We start from the raw sequence: 15,118 nt of genomic DNA, 5'->3' as shown, positions 1-15,118 counted from the left end.
GTATTGCAGATTCAACCATGGAAGTCGAATATATAGCGGCTTGTAAAGCAACTAAGGAAGCGGTTTGGTTAAAGAAGTTCTACACTGATCTAGAAGTGGTTCCAAAAGTGGAGAAACCACTCATACTATACTGTGACAATAGTGGAGTGGGAGCTAACTCAAAAGAATTGAGAAGCCACAAGAAAGGCAATCATATCAAGAGGAAATATCATATGCTCAGAGATATTGTTGAAAGAGGTGATGTGACGGTCATGAAGATATCGTCGGAACAAAACCTGGCAGATCCATTCACGAAGACGTGCCTACTAAGTCTTTTATGGGTCATGTAACCAACATGGGGTTAAGGGAAATGCCCAACTTACTTTTTGGGCAAGTGGGAGATTGGTAGGGGTTATGCCCTAAACAGCTGTATTAGACATTTTCAATATTAAATAAAGTAAACAATTTAAATATGTTTGATTATTAAATTATTATTTAAATAATTTATAGTATATGAATATCAAAAAATTCCATATTCATTTATGAGGGTATGATCGTGTATGAGTACGAGAGAATTAAGATCATACACAATGAATAAAATTTTCAGAAACATATTAAATTATGGAATCTTTAATCAATGTTTGCTAATATAGTTTACAAAGCACGCTATTCGGTGCAAGAAATTTAGATTCGAATTGTTGATGTAGAGAGATATCTTAGTAAAGGTGTTGTAAATGAGTATGATTATATATGACTGGACCGATATGAATTAATTTCTTTATAGAACTTGTCTTTTATTATAAAGACTTAATTCATATCACTTAGATGATCAATTAGTAGATCAGTCTAAATCCTTAGTATTCATGAACTCATGTTCATGTTTACTAAAGTCTTTTATTCACTCGTTAAAGTTTCTTTATTAATGAAGCTTACAACTTTTGTTTTGGAAATTTAGTAACATGGATGGCTGGGAACATGATTTACAAGATGAAATCCTGACTTTCCTAACAGATCGTATATTGGTTCCCTTTCAGTGTTAATTCTGGAACAGAAAAGTTGTGCACAAATTTAGATCTGATCTAAATTAACTTTCACTGATGAATTAATGGTACTAAAGGATAAAGAGATAATTAGAAGGGTAAAACAATATTTTTGACCAATTCTAATTATGAACCGATAACAGGAGGACGAATTACTGGTATTGATTATATCAATGGACTACTGCTAATAAACTCAATAAATATACTTCTATAATAACTAAGAGTTCAATTCCATATTTATAGTGGAGTAATAATGGAATTAATAAATAAGATTATTGTATTGATGAGTTCAATAAATAATCTGGTTTATTGGAGCTTAGTGTTATAGGTCCATGGTCCCCAAGTCGCCTATATAACTGTCAAGGGTATGGATATCACAAAAATAAAACCAAAAGGAGAATTTATTTTGCAAGGGTAAAATAGTAATTATTTATTTTATAATATATAATTAATATTAAATTTAATATTAAATAAATTGGGGAAATACCATTGTTTGGACAAGATAGATGTTGGCGCCACCTATGTCTGTCTGGACAAGGTGGTGTGCCACCTATGCTGTTTGGACAACAACATTGGCACCAACCATTGTGTAAGAATAGTGGTGGGCGCCTACATCATAGGGTGGTGCCCACTGGGTTTAATTTTGGATTATTATTTTAATTCAAAAAATATATTTATTTAAATTTAAAAGTTAGTTATAGATATTTTAATATGGTTAAGATATTCTCTCAAAGGTAGTTGAGAGATTCTCTCCTATCGGTTGCGATATTCCCTCAAGTGGTTGAGAGATTCTCTCATTCGGTTATTAGATATTTAATTATTTAAAGATTTAAATTTGAAATAATATCTATAACAGAATCGGTTAAATATATTTATTTAAATATTTATAATATGATTATTTAATGTTTAAATAAATAAATATCTTTATTAAATATTATTATCTTAACATAAATAATGTTTTATAGGGTTAATTTAATTATACCGGTATAATCCTAAATCTATATATCGATACATTTATGAAACCTAAAAATGTTAATTGAATCATTTTTCTCTCCTCTCCCATTACTGTTCTTGCTCATGAGTTGAGACAAAAACAAGAACACATAATTTTGTGAATCCTATTAGCCCACACAAATCCTTGAGTGTTGAGGTAGGCTTGGAAGACTACGGTGTGAGTTTTTCATCATCATATTTTTCTACCAGCTTGGATAGGAAGATCGTTTTTAATACGAAAAGAAAGCAAGGGCACTTGATAGGTGTTGACCCTCAATTTGGCCAACGACACGGAGTCAGAAATACGACAAGAAATGAGATGATAATCAAGAATGGAATCCAATGGTAAGGAAATGACACAGATGATTTATAGTGGTTCGGACCCAATGAATGGTAATGACCTACGTCCACTTAGTGCTATTATTGATATTGAATCACAATGTCGTGATCAAAGAACTAGGGTTCTTCAGTTTCACCAGCCTTAGGAGAAAATACAACTATTTGGATGATAATCGCACTATACGCTCTTTCTCTCCGTATTAAAAAAAAAAGGTTCAAAAGTCAAAAAGTCCCTTCCTTGAGCTCTCTCATGCATATTTATAGGCTCAAGGGGGGTTACATGGGCCAATGGACCGTAATTATCCTTAATATCCGTGTATCAAGGCAATAAAGAGGAAATAATCAATGTAGTAATTATAAAATTACAATCTTTTAAGGAAATAAACCGATGCATACAACCAGTCTGGTCGCATCCAATCATGAGGTTTGGTGAAGCAATAGGGAGCTGGTCGATAAGCGAACAACACCTCTTCATTTCAACTCTGCCACGTGTCAACCATGTGTGAGAAATTCTTGCCACATCATCAGCAACCATTTTTTGGGTAAACATTTGCCCCCCAAGTTTATTTTACTGCGACCAGCATAAAGTAAACTTAGGAAACTGACCATTCGCATACCCAACCAAATCTGTCAGAATAACCCATGCCTTCTCGAAAAAGGTAACTAATCATGTCCAATAAAGTATTTTCGGTTTCCCAAAAAGTTTTCTGACGGCTATTACGTTTCCCCATGCTTTGAAAAAAGTAATTCCATGATTACCTGTTTTACAGTGTCGCGATCAATATAAATAATCCCCCCAAGCTCATTTTTTACTTTTTACTTTTCACTTGTCTTCTCTTCTTCAAGAACTCTGAAGAACAGAGCCAAACAACCCAGAAGCTTTCATTGCTGATCTAAGGAACTTTCGCTCAGACATTCAAAACGTTCGTGTTCGTACTTTAAATTTCATCCAAGTAAGTTTTCTGAACCTTTCAGTCGTTTGAGATGCCATGCAAAACCATTTTTTATCTGTTTTGTATCTGAGCTCTTGAATGTTCTTGACTGAAACTGTTTTGGGGTAAATGGGCATATCGATTGATGTTTGATATAGTAGGGAAAAGATACTATGCTGGGGTTAAGAATTAGTTTGGTAGTCAGGGTTATAGATTTAGGGCGTAAAATCGAAGTAAAAATTCGATTTTTAAGCTAGTTGAAAAACTGGGTGAGTCGAAAAGTTTTTCCTGAAAAACTTTTCACTTCTGCTTTTTAATCTATTTTCCAAACTGTTCGCTTGAAATATAGTGTTTTTTATCAAAATGTTGCTGGTTGTATAAAAGCTTAACTTTTATACACGAGCAGCGTTATTCCAACTTTTAAACACAAGGTTTTAGGCCTTAGATTCTCATCTCCCCCTTTTATGTTCGCAGATTTTCATGCAAGATCCGTGGGGAGGTGAGAGGCCTATCGATGATGACTTGCTGGCCCAATTACTTGAGGACGAGGAGCAACCATCACTGTTGATACCAGAGATCCCTCTTTCTCGTGCCACCCCAAACATTCCATCGTCCCACTTTAAAATATGGGTCGAGTAAAGTCCAAAGCCCAGAAAAATAAACCATCCGCTTCTCCTTCAAATCAGCCTGCTTTTCAGGCTGAAATTCCTTCGACCAATGGTCGAGAAGAAAATACCCCCGACCCTGAAATCCAAACTCAAGCCCAACTCCGAAATTACATTCAACCAGATGTCGAATGGTACGTTGCCCCTCCTAGCCGAGTAACGGTTAGGATGATTGCCAATTACATTAAGAAGTATGGGCTTCCTAGGGTGACCCTAGTCCAACCTACCAGAGACCAACTGGCAAATCTTCCAGGAGGCACCTTCAGCGCTTGGTCGAGGTACCACATTGAGGCAGGGGCGATTCTGCCTCTCCATCCATTCTTCCAAGGAGTGGCCAACTATTTTGGGGTCGCTCCTTTCCAAATAACCCCAAATGGGTATAGAATGCTCTCTGCACTCTATATCCTATATATCCATAAGAAGTGGCTGATCCCCACGCCACACGAGGTCAACTATTTGTTCGGCCTAAAATCCAACCCCAATCAAGAAAACACGGGGTTCTTCCATTTCTGGCACCAGGAAACGACACGCACTTTCCTGAGTGATACCACTTTCATATCCAATGTGGGGAAGTACCATCTAGAGTACTTTCTGACTACCGGCATGGTCGCCAACAACCTGGCCTTCACCCAAGGAGGTAATATTTTTGCTCCCCTGGTCGTTTATTTTCCTTTAATTCTTCATGCGTTCCCCTTAGAGATTTAGTGCATTTCAGGTCCGTCGCTGCGACTGACTCCTACTCCAGACATGGAAGTCCAATCAGCACTCTTGGCTAGCATGACTGGCATAGAGAAGAGCATCAAACAGCTGGTCACAGAGGCTTACCTGAGGATAGTCGGGCTTTTGGCACCTCACCAGGATGTGAGGGAGTCAACAGCGGGGAGTGCCACCAATGAGGAGATTCCCGAGCAGCACCCAGACGTGTCGCAATTGGAGTGACAATCAGTGAGCCCTCTAGCACCTCGCGAGCTGTTGCTCCCCCTGCCCCACTGGGAAAGGGAAAAAAGAAATCCATCAAACCCTCTGCTCCCATCGACGAGTCCTCAGATGAGAACGGTACTGTTTTCTCATTCTTAGATAGTTTGCCAACTCCTTGTCACTTATTTGACAGGGACGGAAACTTTAAGTATACTCCAAACTTAAATTTAGATTTCTTCCAGGCAGTAAGTGAAGGTAGAAGTAGTTCAGTAAGTAATGTAGCGACCAATAGTTGTAGCACGGGTACTTTACCTATAATCTCCTTGCTTCCTTTTTTGGTTCCATCTATACATTTTGTCTCACTGCTCGTATTGTTTCCTTTTGTGCAGATATGTCGTCTGAAGACGTGTTCGAGCATTACAAGGCCGCTGCTACTTCCTCAGACAAGAAGAAAGACAGCAAGAGGGTTCGTGGGGAGAGCAGCAAAACTGCTTCAAAGAAGGCCCAGACTGAGGGTCCTTCAGCAGCTGTTCCTTTGAAGGAAACCACGCCACCTCCTTCTCCACTCAACCAGCTGGCCTCAACTCTACCGGTCGATCAGCACTCCACTCCTCCAGCGCCTTCCGATCAGCCACACCGCACTCAACCCAAAGACACTCTGGCCAGCACCGTGATCAGTTCGGCCAGGGAGAGAATATACAAACTCTCCAAACACAAACGTAGTCAAGAGGCCATCGACGGTACCATCTCCATGGAAACCAACCAAATAATAAATCGAGGGCTTAATGAGATAGTCAATGTAAGTTGCTTTCTGTTGCTGAGTAATTTACTCTTAATTTTCTGCCATCACCTTATTCTTTTTATCTGGTCACAGGGATTGTTGACCATGATTGTTGGCTGGCGCCGCGCGGGTGCAATGGTCTCCCAGACCAAAAACTTTGATACCAGGCTCACTGAGGCAATGAAGGCACTCGAGGGAAAGAATGCTAACCTACTCATGAAAAACACTGAACTGGTAGAGCAGAACGGTGAATTGCTCGAGAAAAATGCAGAGCTGACCAAGTAGAACGATGAACTGCTCGAGCAGAAAGCCACGCTGACCGAGGAGTTTTTGGAAAGTCGGGCCGCCTTGAACAAATCCAGTGAAGATAAATAAATATTCAGGGAGAGTGCCAAACTCAATTACCAAGAATCCAAACAGCTTGAGCTCGATCTGATTGCGAGCAGGAAGGAGACGGAGGAGCTGGAAAGGCGCATTAAGGAGCTCTAAGAAATTGATGCCAAAAACTTGGAGAAGTATAGGGAAGCCACCCACCTTTGTTTCTACGAGTTTTGGAAGCACAATCAAAAGGCCGACTTCAGCTATCTGTCTGAGCGCTTGAGATGAACTCTTATGTCCCAATGCACCATTCGCCTGGAGGAAGAAGAAAGAGCTAAAGTTTCTGCTTCCCCAGAGATTTCCCTGGCAACTGGGATTAACGGCGCAGACAATGAAGCTGGCCCTGCTGTCGACCAGAACGCTCCTCAAGATCCTCCAGCCTCGTAGTCTTTTTTATTTTTCTTGTTATCTTTTGAACACGCGACCTACGGGTCGTGATGTAAAGACAATTACTTTTTTTTTAATTTTTTATTGTTGCATGGGCAGCTTTTACTTTTAACAAACAATTACATCCGAGCAGCTACTGCTCGCGGTGTAAAGGAATTCCTCTTGATATTATAATATTTACATTTTATCATAACATCTGTTCACATGACTGAACCTAGCATAGTACTTTGGTTTGATTTAACAAAATACAAAATTTTGAAAAATACTCTAAGTACCCTAGCATGCTTTCACTTATTTTGCTCATGTGTTTACATAACTTTCTATATGCTTTGCTTACTAGATGCCTTTTATGCCCCCCAAGTGATTGAGGAGCTTTAGGTCCTTGGTCACTTGCCTTGACCAAAACCTATTCGAACATTACTGCTCAGAGCAAAGAATTTAAAATGATAATACAGCAAAACAACACACGTAATAAGCAAATACTTGTAATAAATACAATAATTGGCAAGAATGACTGGATGCGCACAGTCCCTTATATTTCTCGTAATAAATGGACAAAACATGTCTGTACGAGTGATCAATAAGATCTTACACTTATAAGCGATCAGTCACGTAAAATGACCAACCCTTTTTCATAACTTGTAAAAAGTAAAATTAATACAAGCCAATTCTTTAAGAAGAATTGTTATTGGTAGTACTTGCGCAGGTGTTCTCCATTCCAATAGTGAGGAATGAGATCTCCATTTAAGCGAGCAAGTTTATAGGTGCTTGGATGGAGGACTTCTTCAATTTGGTATGGTCCTTCCCAATTAGGTCTGAGTACTCCAGCAGCCTGGTCGCGGGTGTTAAGGAAAACTCTTCGAAGTAATAAACTCTTAGAATTAAAATACCAAGCGACCTTTTGCTAGTAAGCAGCTACTCGAAGTTGGGCTTGCTCTCGCCTTTCATCGACCAAATCAAGAGATTCCATCATTGTCTATTAGAGCCTTGATCGTACGTTATTCTGTGATGTGATGGCGGATCTAACTCAACAGGCAACATAGCCTCATATCCATATGCTAAGGAAAAGGGAGTATGACCTATCGCTGTTTGATGAGAAGTTATGTACGACCAAAAGACTTCAGGCAATTGTTCCGGCCATGCTCCCTTTACTTCCTCAAGTCTTTTCTTCAAAGTATCCTTTAGCGTTTTATTGACTGCTTTGACTTGTCCATTTTCTTGAGGATAAGCGACTGAAGAAAAACTCTTGATAATTCAATGTCATTTGCAAAAATCTGTGAACAGATCACTATCAAACTGGGTGCCGTTGTCTGAGACAATCTTCCTTGGCAATCCATAGCGACATACGATGTTTTTTACCACAAAATCTAGCACTTTCTTGGTCATTATGGTTGTGAGTGGCTCAGCTTCAGCCCATTTAGTGAAGTAATCAACGACAACCACAACGTACTTAATGTCGCCTTTTCCTGTAGGCAGAGATCCGATTAAATCTATACCCCAGACTGAAAACGGCCACGGACTTTGCATCTGTTTTAGCTCATTAGGGGCTGCTCATTAAATTTTGGAGAACCTCTGGCACTTGTCACACCTCCGCACAAATTCCATCGAGTCTTCATTCATTGTTGGCCAGAATTATCCTTGCCATAGGATCTTTTTTGATAAGCTCTGCCCCCCAGCATGGTCCCCACAAAAGCCTTCGTGGACCTCTTTCATCAATTCTTTGGCCTTCTCCTTGAAATACATTTGAGGAGTGGCATTGAGTATCCTCTTCGGTACATGATTCCATCGACCAAGATATACCTAGCAGTCTGCCACTTAAGGGTCTTAGCTTTGTTTCTGTCCGCCGGTAAGACGCCTACGTAAGGTACTCTATGTATGGTGCCATCCATGTATCCGCCGCCTGCATCCCCAAAGTAGTCTCCTCTGCTTGGATGCTTGGCACAGATAGTCGTTCAACTGGCACTATGTTCAGAGTATCAGCATCCTTCGCACTTGCTAATTTGGCCAAAGCATCAGCGTTTGAATTTTGGTCGCGAGGTACTTACTGAAGGGTGTACTTGTCAAACTTTGCTATTTGATCCTTCGTTTTGTTTAAGTAAGCAACCATTTTTAAACCTCGGGCCTGGTATTCTCCCATGATCTGATTTACTACCAGCTGAGAGTCAATGTAGATGTCAAGTGCCTTTTTGTTCATGTCCCTGGCCAATCGTAACCCAGCGAGCAGTGCTTCATACTCGGCCTCATTGTTAGAAGCAGTGAAGTCCAACCTGATTGCACAGTGAAATTGATGCCCTTCAGGCGTTATCAAAATCACTTCTGCTCCTGTGTGGTGTTCATTAGAGGAGTCATTCGTGAACAACTTCCATGAGGGAGCTTGGTTTTGAGGCTCAGGTTCTTCAGGTGCTTCTGGCTGTTCGCTATCTGGAAGCCCAGTGAACTCTGCGATGAAGTCAGCCAAGGCTTTCCCTTTTATTGCCGCTCGTGGCAAGTAAGAGATATCAAACTGCCCAAGTTCGACCGCCCATTTCAATAATCTACCTGCGGCTTCTAGCTTCTTCAGAACTTGTCGTAGAGGCTGGTCAGTCAAAACCATGATTGGGTGAGCTTGAAAGTAGGGTCGCAGCTTCCTGGAGGCTAAAATTAAGCAATAGGCTAATTTTTCAATAGGTGGATATCGCAGCTCCGCTCCAATTAGCCTCTTGCTTACATAATAAACACCTTTATGCACGCCTTCTTCTTCTCTTACTAAGACAGCACTGGCAGCATATTCTGTGATCGCCAGGTAGATGAACAAAGTTTCTTTATCAACCGACTTTGATAGGATCGATGGTTGCGACATGTGAGCCTTCAATGCTTAAGCCTTCTCGCACTCCTCTGTCCATTCGAATTTCTTGTTGCCTCTGAGTAGATTAAAAAATGGGACGCATTTGTCCATCGATTTGGAAATAAATCTACTGAGAGCAGCAATTCTACAGGTCAAGCTTTGAACATCCTTGATCTTTGCTAGCGATTTCATATCGACTAGGGCTTTGATCTTCTCAGGATTGGCTTCAATTCCTCTCGAGTTTACTATGAATCCCAAGAACTTCCCTGATCCTACACCAAAGGAGACATGTGAGCCTTCAATGCTTGAGCCTGCTCGCACTCCTCTGTCCATTCAAATTTCTTGTTGCCTCTGAGTAGATTAAAAAATGGGACGCATTTGTCCGTCGATTTGGAAATAAATCTACTGAGAGCAGCAATTCTACAGGTCAAGCTTTGAACATCCTTGATCTTTGCTGGCGATTTCATATCGACCAGGGCTTTGATCTTCTCGGGATTGGCCTCAATTCCTCTCGAGTTTACTATGAATCCCAAGAACTTCCCTGATCCTACACCGAAGGAGCACTTGAGGGGGTTCAGTTTCATTTGATACTTGCTCAAGACATTGAAGCATTATTGCAAGTCCCCTATATGCCCTTCTGCCTTCTTTGACTTAACCAGCATGTCGTCGACATATACCTCCATGTTTGTGCTGATCAGCTCCTTAAACATGTGGTTGACCAGTCGCACCAGCGTTTTTCAAACCGAAGGGCATTACTTTGTAACAGTAAAGCCCTGTGTCAGTTCGAAAGCTAGTGTGATCCTCATCAGGAGGATGCATACTAATCTGATTATACCCAAAGTATGCATCCATGAATGAGAGAATCTCATGCTCTGCAGTGGGGTCGACCAATTGGTCGATTCTAGGGAGTGGGAAACAATCTTTAGGGCAAGCTTTATTAAGGTCTGTGAAATCCACACATGTTCGCCATTTGCCATTCGGCTTGGGAACTAGTACGGGATTAGATACCCATGTTGGATAAAATGCTACCCTGATGAATCCACTCTCCTTCAGCTTCTTGACTTCTTCTTTTAGGGCCTTTGATCTATCTTTGTCGAGCAGCCTCATTTTCTGTTGTACCGGTGGAAAACTTTTGTCTATGTTTAGGACATGGCTAATGACTGCAGGGTCTGTTCCAACCATGTCTTTGTGTGACCAGGCAAAGACTTCCTGGTTTTCCTTCAAAAATTCCACCAGTGCTTGTTCTGTTGTTGTCTCTAAGTTTTTACCGACTTTCACAACCCTAGTCGGATTTTCTTCATCGAGTTGGACCTCTTCAAGGTCCTCGATGGGTCCTATCTCTTCATCAAAATCCCCAAAGCGAGGATCTAAATCTCTGTCCTCACTTTGGGCAACGCCCTATTTGGTGACATCATCACCTGATTGGGCTTGTACATCAGCCGCCATTTGCAACTCTTTTCCGGAAACTTCCCTCGATACACCTTTCTTTGCCTTAGTTATCGAGGCATTGTAGCACTCCCTCGCTTCCCACTGATTTCCCAACACGCATCCTATCCTTGCGTCGATTGGGAATTTCATGGTCAGGTGCCATATCGAGGTAACAACTTGTAGGTCGTCCAAAATTGGCCTCCCAATTACAACATTATATGCCGAAGGACAATCAACTACTATGAAAGTAGTGAGCAATGTCCTATTAGCAGGTGCAGTACCTGCTGTAACTGGAAGCCTACTCGACCCAGTTGGAGCGAGCCCTACGCTAGAAAAACCATAGATGGTTTGGTTGCATGGCTCCAAGTCTTTGATAGACAATTTCATTCTTTCCAGTGAGGACTTGTATAGGATGTTGATTGAGCTTCCTGTATCAACCAACACCCTCTTAACCATCATGTTGGCAATTTGAACGTCAACGACCAGCAGATCTGAGTGTGGGAATCGTACGTACTGGGCATCGTCCTCAAAGAAGGTTATTAATTCCTCCTCTGTTCGAATCTTCTTTGGTGCTTGATCCTCCACACTCATCATCTCGATGTCCTGGTCGTGTCGTAGGGTTCGAGCGTATCGTTCCCTTGCCTTCCCACTGTCCCCTGCAAGGTGTGGGCCACCACAGACCCTCCTACGGCTTGCACATATCTCCTTAGATGTCCCTGCCTGATCAGGAACTCAATTTTGTCTTTCAACTGGTTGCTTTCATTGGTTTTGTGCCTGTAGTCGTTGTGAAAATGACAGAATTTTGTGGTATCTCTCTTGGAGATATCCTTCCTTATAGGTGCGGGTCACTTATAAGGAACACTAGAGCTGGTCGCCTGGTAGACCTCTGCTTGACTTTCGACAAGTGCCATGTAGTTGGTGAATCTCGGCTCGTATCTGTTGCCTTTGGGGCGTTTATTCTCAGAGGCTGACGGCTCATTGTTCGTCCGTTTTCCACCATTTCTACCATTTCTGTTCCCGTTGTCCTTGTCGTTGTCTTTGGGTTTCTCTTATCCGTTGGCGGCCTTGGCAGGTTCTTCCTTTGGTCCCTTGTCCTTCGTGGGCAATTTCCCCTCGTTGGCAATTGCGTCCTCGAGTTGGATATATCGATCAACTCGATCCAAAAACTCCTTGGTACTCTTTACCCATTCTTTCTTAGGCTACTCCAGAGGGGAGAATGGCGTCTAACCCCAGCAGTTAGGGCCTTCATCTTGCCTTCGTCGCCCACTGTCTTGGCTCCAGTCGTTGCTCGCATAAAGCGCTGGACATACTCCTTCAAGGGCTCTCCCTCCTTGTGGATTATCTCGACCAGCTGGTTGGCCTTTGTGGGGTGTACGCGACCCGCATAGAATTTTCCGTAGAATTCCTTCACGAACATCTCCCAGGATACTATACTAGTAGGAGGGAACTTAAAGAACCACTCCTGGGCGGTGTCAAATGTTGCAGGGAAGATCCTACAGCGGGCATCGTCTGACACTTTCTATATGTCCATTTGTATCTCAAATTTGTTTACATGAGATACTGGGTCTCCATACCCATCAAAATTTGGCAGTGTTGGCATTTTGAATTTATTGGGGCTTTCTGCCACAGCAATCCTTTACACAAACGGAGTGCCCCTCCTCCAATCGTACTCTATGTGGGATGTTTGACCCCCGACCAGAGCATCAATTTGAGCCTGAACCGCTTCTGCGATCGCTAGGGTGACCGGTGCCGGAGGAGCATACTCATCATGCCTCTTGTTGAGTCTAGTTTTTGTCATGTTTAGGTGGTGTTTTAAGTAGCCTTTTATCTCATTTTTCTTTCATTTAGTGCGGGTTTATGCCGTGTTTGTTTGTCTTTGTGAATATCAGAACGAATTGAGTACTTGGAGGAAAATGTCCAAGAAAGGGAAGAAATAACCAAGTTTTACAACATATTGCGAGAAAGGATGAATCTCAAAATGATTTGGAAGTGTTGGTGAATTTTTGGGATGAAATCTTGAAAAATTGAGAAATCTCTTAAGAGCCACGACATGAGCAAAGTAGAGCCGCGGCTAGCTGGTGAAACAGAGCCATTGTTTTAAAGGAAAACCATGGGCCGCGGCATGGCTAAAGAGGGCTGCGGCATAGATGGGCATCAACCCAGAAATCTTAGACACGGGCCGCGGCATGGCTGACTAGGGCCGCGGCATGGAGAGAACAAATCGCCCAGGAATTTAGACACGGACCGCGGCATGGTGCATGTAGAGCCGCGGCCCACCTCTTTTAAAAAAAAAAAGATTGAATCTTAGGTTTTTATAAGGCGAAAAAGAGAGAAGAAAGGGATGTACGGATCTGGGGTGGAAATTGCTTGAAGGCTGAAGGCTTGGAGTATTCAATATACATGTTTTTCTTCTACTTTCTGATGTTATCTTTAATTGTCTTTGTGATTAGTATTATGATTATGAACTAATTTTCTGTTTAGGATTTTTAATTGAATCACTTGAATCCCTATTATGAACTAATGCAATTTCAATTTTCTTCTTCTTCAATCTTCTTCAATTCCATATAACCTGTTCTTATTGATTGATTATCGATTGGCCATCTATAGTCATTATGTATATGTTTTTAAATAAAAATTTGAGAAGTGAGATTTGAATCTGCTGTGGTTATATTGGACATAATTTTAATTTAGAATGAAAGTATCCATATTAATTGTGTAACTGTTTATTAAGTTGTCGAGATTAATGCTACCTTTGTGGTTCAATTTACCATAGAAATATAGGAAATTGTCACCTAGGTTGAGTTTATAATTCATAGTATGATTATAGGCTGTTGTATCAACTTGTTAATTGAATAGGGCAGAAAGAAGAAGAACTCAGTATTTTGCATTAGGAAATGATAGGGAGGATAGTTGATGAGATTAAATATCCTAATTATTTCTTCAGTGTTTAAATCCAAGGTTTTGCTATTAGTTGTTATTTTATTTAATTTTTAATTATTGTTTCTAAACATTATAGTTTCTTTTGCTGTGTCTATAAGAATCAAGAATTCTAATTGATCAAATAGAAAGAGAAATTAATTGACTGGTAATTGAGAATTCAGTCCTTGAGGACGATACTTGGTTTTTACCATATTATTACAAATTGCGACTGTGTGCACTTGCATAGCTTAAAATTTCGCAACAAGTTTTTGGCGCCGTTGCCGGGGACTGAAAAGAATTATCAATATCAGTCTAATTAATTTTTATTCTAATTTGATTTTAATTTCCCTTGTTTCTAATCTGTTTAGTTGCTTAATTTGTCTATCTCAGGTGAATTGTGTTATATGCGTAGCAGAAGAGGAGCAGACAGTCTTGTTCCTTTGAATCCTGAGATTGAAAAGTCTTGCAAGCAAAACAGAAAGAACAAGAGGGAAGCCCAGAAGTCTGTGAAGATTAATTTCTGGAATTTCACAAGGGGGTCAGGCTCAGAACAATGCTGAGAGAAGCCTGAGAGACTATGTACTGCCCACTCTGACAGGAGTACAAAACAATATACGCCCACCAGTTGTAGAGGCTAACAACTTCGAGATTAAGCCAACTATTCTACAAATGGTGCAATCCTCTGTTCAATTTAATGGGTTGCCTTCTGAAGATCCTCACACCCATTTGTCTAATTTTCTGGAGCTGTGTGGAACTTTTAAATACAATGAGGTGAGTGATGACGCTATTAAACTTAGGCTTTTCCCCATTTTATCTGAGGGATAGAGCTAAAAGTTGGCTGAACTCTTTGCAACCGAACTCTATTATTACCTGGCAAGATTTGGCTAAGAAGTTTTTTGTCCAAATTCTTCCCTCCTTCTAAAGCTGTTAAATTGAGGGGAGAAATCAATAATTTTTGCCAGAATGATGGAGAATCATTGTATGAAGCTTGGGAACGGTTCAAAGAACTTTTGAGAAAATGTCCTCATCATGGCATTGAACAGTGGATGTTAGTGCAGAATTTTTATAATGGTTTATGTTCTACTACTAGAACTATTATTGATGCTGCAGCGGGTGGTACTTTTATGAGCAAGAGTGCAACTGGTGCTTATGAGCTGCTGGAGGACATGGCCACAAATAATCATCAGTGGTCTCAGGAAAGATCATCGGGGTTCAGAAAGGTAGTTGGGGTGCATGAGCTGGATGCAATCACTGCCCTAACAGCACAAGTAGCCTCCTTGACAAAACAGTTACAACAGAGCATTGTATCTGCTAATGCGGTTCAAATGGCAACTAGGTGTGAAATTTGTGGTGGTTCTCACTCTATTGATCAGTGCCCTACCAGTATTAACAATAACATTCCGATGGATCAAGCTCAGGTTCAAGCGGTGGGAAACTTTCAGAGGCCATTCAATAATCCATTCTCCAATACTTACAATCTTGGGTGGCGAAATCATCCTAATTTTTCTTGGGGGAATAATCAGGGCCAGCAACCT

The 15,118-nt window shown here is 41.0% G+C and overlaps 1 non-coding gene across 1 annotated transcript; it reads right to left on the bottom strand.

Moving 5' to 3' along the window:
- Positions 1 to 14,512: 14,512 nt before the first annotated feature.
- Positions 14,513 to 14,619, bottom strand: LOC133820479 (small nucleolar RNA R71). The gene has a single exon (XR_009886887.1). It is a non-coding gene; the product is annotated as a small nucleolar RNA R71 (small nucleolar RNA).
- Between the last annotated feature and the right edge of the window lie 499 nt (positions 14,620 to 15,118).

The sequence above is a fragment of the Humulus lupulus genome, chromosome 2 (genome assembly GCF_963169125.1).
Source record: "Humulus lupulus chromosome 2, drHumLupu1.1, whole genome shotgun sequence".
Classification (NCBI taxonomy): Eukaryota; Viridiplantae; Streptophyta; class Magnoliopsida; order Rosales; family Cannabaceae; genus Humulus; species Humulus lupulus.
This window is presented reverse-complemented; position numbering and strand designations above follow the sequence as displayed.